The sequence below is a fragment of the Coffea arabica genome, chromosome 1c (genome assembly GCF_036785885.1).
Source record: "Coffea arabica cultivar ET-39 chromosome 1c, Coffea Arabica ET-39 HiFi, whole genome shotgun sequence".
Classification (NCBI taxonomy): Eukaryota; Viridiplantae; Streptophyta; class Magnoliopsida; order Gentianales; family Rubiaceae; genus Coffea; species Coffea arabica.
In genome coordinates, this window is record NC_092310.1 from 9,403,376 (window position 1) to 9,409,099 (window position 5,724).

General features: G+C 33.3%; 1 long non-coding RNA gene across 2 annotated transcripts; it reads left to right on the forward strand.

Moving 5' to 3' along the window:
* Positions 1-1,118: 1,118 nt before the first annotated feature.
* On the forward strand, positions 1,119-4,850 carry LOC140009972 (uncharacterized). Of its 2 annotated transcripts, XR_011817265.1 has the most exons (6): positions 1,119-1,298; positions 1,555-1,808; positions 1,897-1,986; positions 2,353-2,422; positions 3,796-3,861; positions 4,485-4,850. It is a non-coding gene; the product is annotated as an uncharacterized lncRNA (long non-coding RNA). The 2 variants fall into 2 exon arrangements; XR_011817264.1 differs by having other exon boundaries at positions 1,555-1,986.
* The last annotated feature ends 874 nt before the right edge of the window (positions 4,851-5,724 follow it).

Here is a 5,724-nt window from a genome sequence, read left to right on the forward strand (position 1 = left end):
AAACTACTTCGCGCCATGGGACTTGGAAGGCGCGAGTTTTGCGATAGTGACGACTTGATAAAAGTTGTCAGTAATTCTACCACTTTCTTTGACAACTTTACATTGTTGTCACTGTTTATGTTTATTGACGACCAATTTTTGTCAATAAAACTATAGTGTAGTTAGTGACAACATAAGTATCATCACTAACTTGAACATCTCTAATGCATTTATTTAATTGTGAGCCTCAATATTAATTTAATTTTTTTAAAAATTTGATGATTTATTAACTATGACTTTATTTAATTGTGAGCCTCAATATTAATTTAAATTTTTTTAAAATTTGATGATTTATTAAACTAGTCAGAGTTACTTAAATATTAATTTAATTTTTTTAAATTTGATAATTTATTAAACTAGTCATAGTTACTCAATAAGTTTTTAACTGAAAAAAATTAATGAAAGTTTTTAATTAGAACAACTATATAAACTATTACAATTAGAACTCAAGGCCTCTAAATTCAAATACCTTAATTTTGGGTACTGTCAATGCCTCCTTGACATCTAATTGGTCGAATGTTGAAACTCATTAAGTACAAATTCATTTTGATGAAAAGCGGAATTAGTTGTGTTATATAAGTTAATTAATGAAATCAGGACTACTAATTACTGCAATTCCTTCAAATTTAATGTTGATTTGCTAAAAGTCAAAACGAATACATATTTTTCTTACAAATCAATACGTATACTATAGTTTCGTGCAAGTTTACATTCATGATTCTTCAATATAAAACATCTAAAAAAATATAGTACTATTAGACAAAACTAACAAAATTTTCTAGAAACTGATAGAAAGTTCTTAACACATAATTAAGATTTTTCTTTTTTCATGTTTAAAAATAATGAATTATTTCTTAAAATAATATGAAAGTAGATTTCCGATTTAGTATACTTAATTAAAATGTTTAATTTAATACAAAGAAAATAACCTTTCTTTGAGAATCTAAATAAAAAGATAAAACTAAAAATTGGATCAAATTTTTCGTTCCAAATGAAAAAGAAACAGCGGGAATTGAAAATTGGTGGAGGCATTCTTTAAAAAGCAAATTTCAAAATGAAAGAATACAAGTCTACCACTTTTGGGCTAAGTCTGATACACTTCTAATTCTCACATTTTCACTCGCTGGCCTTCTCACTGTCTCTCTCGGTCTCTCTCTCACTTCGACCCCTCTCAATTTCTTTCTCACTAATGCTCGAGCATTCCTCCTTATTGGGCTACTGATTTTGATATGTTTCCTCAGAGCATGTGCTGTAAAAAGGCAAGTTTCTCTCTTCTTGCTTAGTAATCAATTTCCCCCAATTTTTATTGACCCGATTTTGTGTTCCCAACATTCAATTTTTGGGTAAATTCTCTTCTTCTCTATCATTTGTCTAGTTTCCCCAAAGTTTCTTACCCTAATTAGCAATCACCATCATTTGCAATCACCTTTTCTACCCTACTTAGATGATCAATTGTTTCAATTTCTCCCCAAATTTTATTGCCCTAATTTAAAAAAAAAAAAAATTTCTGCCCAGGACAAGGAGGGCATCCCCGGGACCAGCAGCACCTCATCTTCACTGGCAAGCAGCTCGAGGACAGCCGCACCCTAGTTGACTGCAACATCCAGAAGGAGTCAGCCCTCCACCTCGACGGTGGCGCCAAGAAGCGCAAGAAGAACACCTGCACCAAGCCGGCGGTGACTGGGGGAAATTCTCCCCCCTTTTTTATAAACTTTATTGTTACTAGTCTAATTGAACATTAGCAGCATGTTCTTATTTTGAAGATTTGGGTATGTTACTGCAAATCGTTGAGTTATTGAACCATTTGCATCATGAGCTGTGCCTCGTTAACTTGCTTATTTGTGAGTTGTGTTATAGAGGTTTCTGTGGGAAGCTTGTCGAGACACTACTTTAATCATCTTGATGGTAGCTGCGGCTGCTTCTTTGGCCCTTGGGATAAAGACAGAGGTAAGCTTAATTTTTGAGTTTGCTCTAATTATTATTATTATTATTTTAATTTTAAGGATAAGTTCACTCTTAATACTTATTTTGAATTGAGAATTGTAAGCCCTATAAAGTTTTTTCTGTTTAATAATTTTGTTGTACTACTATATGTTTGAGATCATGATTTTGTTAGTTTATGAATTTTAAATCTTGTCTTTTGATTTTCTGACAAGAATGGTATCTGTCCCTATCAAATTCTTATAGATTAAAGTATTTTTTAATATACTTGTGATTTACTAGCTAATCTGAGTGGAAAATGGAAAATGCTGACATGTTTTGATTGGTTAATTTTGATTTGGTCTTGCCATAGTCTAATATGTTGTTTTCCAGGGTATAAAAGAAGGATGGTATGATGGTGGAAGTATTGCGTTGGCTGTCTTTATCGTCATTGTTGTAACAGGTATTATGACAAGTTTAGCAAAGAAAGTTGGTACAATGTGTGGTTAATTAATGACCAGAAATGCAGTTAATTTCGATTCTGTGGAGAACTGAATGAAATGTATTACATCCCCCCCTGTTGGAAGTGCTCTATCTTTGTGTAAATGTGCGCACTCACAAATCGACTCTCATTTCCTTTGTTTCCATTTATTTATTTTTTTAGAAATCTGGAAAAGTTGCTCCAAATCATTGCATTTGTACTTTGCCTTAAAAGCTGTATATTAGCTATGGATGTAGTCCTGCAAGTTAAGATACTGTAGACTTTTTTTTTCTGCTAACTTATAAATTCATTCTAGAACACAAACCTCTAAGGTTGCATCTCAAGTCTAAAGTGTTGCATCTGGTGACTGAGAAATCTGGTGATAGAGTTCTAAGGCTGCATCTCAAGTCTACTTAAGGACTTGTACTAGTATCATTTTGGAAGAGCTTGGTAAGAGGACCAAAACTCATCAATTAGTTTTGATGTGAAAAAAGATCTTCCTCCGTAAAAATTCATGAACTAGGAATGTTATTAGAACAGCATGGACAGCTTCTTATGGTATGTTTTGAGAGTCCATGATTCTCCAGAATATACTTGTGAGCCTTACTTGTGCTGAATTTCACATGTTTCACTATTTTTTAAGGGCAAAGGTGCTTTGGCCAAAATGTTTTGCTTGCAAATGTGTTGACCACATTTACTTCTCTGCCTAGTATGTTCCTTTTGTTAAGTTTACAAGGGAGAGGTCAATCCTCTTAAACAGAAACAAAACATAGGGTCGCAGCCCCTAAAATATTTGCACCACGCAATTCACTAAGTTCCTGTGGCGGTTCTGTTATAATCTGCATCCCAGATTCTTTGTTGACACTACTTTTAGCTAGCTAGTCTGCACACTTACTTCTTTCTCCAAACATGTTGTAGCCAGGATTCCCGATCCCTGCTTAAAACATTCCTGATCTGACATATTAGATTGTATAGTGGTGAGTCCTGTCCTGCTCCTTGTATTAGTTCGAAAGCTGCCTTGCAATTCGTGTCCAGAATCACTCTTCTTTCTCCAGAGTTCCAAGCCATTTTTATCCTTTTGAGTACTCCCCACAGCTCTGCTAAGTGCTATCATATTATCTATTAGCCCAATATTCACTATAAAACCTGTTTTCCATCTCCCCCAGCTATCTATATGTCCCTTTTCAAATTAATATGGCTTTGCCTCTTCTACTTGGAATAATGCTAAATTGAGAAGTGTACATCTTGCCACAGTTAATTGCTAATTATTGATAGTTTCACGTCTTACATGGTAGTTTGTTCTCCATATAGCATTATTTTATACTGTATAATCACAAACTTTTTGCTGGATGTAGGTTGGATTTTCTGTTAACGGAGTAATAATACTAACTTTTATGTGGGTTTTGAAGGCATTCCTTGAGGTAATACCTTTTCTTTTCACATGAATGGTTCCAATTTTTGGTGCCATTCTTGAAGTAAATTTCACTGTGAATGTTTTGCAATGTCCCGCCACTTGCCTAACTCACTAGTTTGATTGGAATACAGTATTAAGGGGTGCTGGTTTTCTATGGAATTAATACACCATGACAAACAGCAAAAGTAATTTCAGAGATCTAGAACAAGAAAGTTGTTATTTGCTTTAAATGGCAAAGAAACATTCTAGTTATGTTGGTACACATTGCTCCTACTTGACACCTTATATCATGATCGACATTACTTTGGTTATCATACTTGACACCTTGTATCCTCTGTGGTGCATTAGTTTGGATTGTTTTGGTTTAGTTTAGTTTAGTTTATTTGAATGTTTTAGCTAAGCAAGTGAACTGAAGTTGCTTTTCCTTTAGTGTTGTGCTTATCGTCTTATCAACTGGTTATATTGTTCATAGCAGTACTTATATCAGTACTTGTTATAGTAGTGCTTGTTGCCTTATCAACTTGTCATATTATTCCTTTGAGGCTGAAGTTTAATAGCAGTACTTATTTCTTGAGCTAATTTGGTGCATTAGTTTGGGGCTGATTTTGATTTTGATTTTGAATGTCTTAGGACGATGGAAGGTAACTTTGGTCCGGATCTTCTTGGCTTTCTTCTTAAAAGTTGTCCCAGATTTGACAAATTTGGCAACCTTGGCTGCCTGAGCCTTTGTATCAAGCTTTTTTGTGGTGTCAGCTTTAGGAGCCATTGCTGAAAACTGCCTTACAAATCTTTTACCTGAGGGGAGGAGCGGAGTGTTGAGGGGAGGAGCTGAGTGTTGCTGAAGCGGCTCTGTGTTGAAATTTGGGACTTGGATTTGTTTTGTAAAGCTACCTCGAGTTATATGTGAAATTTAGGCCAAATACCACTTATCAAACTATCTATAGGGTGTTGTTGAACTTCATTATGATATTTGAATGCTTATATGATATTTTTACATTTCGTAATGCAATGGATGCATTCATTTGCTAATTATAAATCATTGTCATTTTTTTCCATTTATAGATATAATTGTTGTAGGAAAATTTTCAATTTTCATGGTGATAAAGAGTTATCATTGAATCAGAATTTTCCATTAATAACAATCTACGGTCATAGAATTAAAAAGTGCTTAGTGACAACAAAAGTCGTCAGTAATTAGTCTATACCAATGACAATTACATATCACTTTTAGTGACGACATTTATTTGTACATCATTGACAAGATACTATGTCATCACTAAAATTACAATAATTATTGACGACATCAGTTGTCACAAAAGAGTTCCATTCACTGACGACTTTTATTGTCGTCACTATATACTTTTACCGACGAGCCTTCAGTGACGACTCTGTGACAACTAGAAAGTTGTCAATAAAAGTTATCAATGACGACTTTTTATTTTTTTGTGACAAAAATGGCTTGTCACTGAAGACCAAATTTCTTGTAGTTTCAAGAAATTTAAACAAGGACCTAATTGAAACAATTATAGAAGTTTGAGGGGTCAAATTATTATTATTTCAAATATTAAGGATCTAAATTAAAATAAAATAAAATTAAGGGCTTAAGATGAAGCTTACCAAAACAAAATGCTAACATTCATAAAAATAAGTCAAAATCCTCTCATCAAACCCCAAAACAAAAATACTACCCAAATTTTAATTATTTTACTACTCCCTTCGTCTCATTTATTTAGTTATACTTTCCATTTTGAGATGTCCCAAAATAATTGTCATGTTAGAAAATTCAAAGCAACTTTTACACTCTCTTTCCAATATAACCCTTTTTTTTAATCATACATTCAAATTTAAAATTTGAATTTGATGGGTAAAA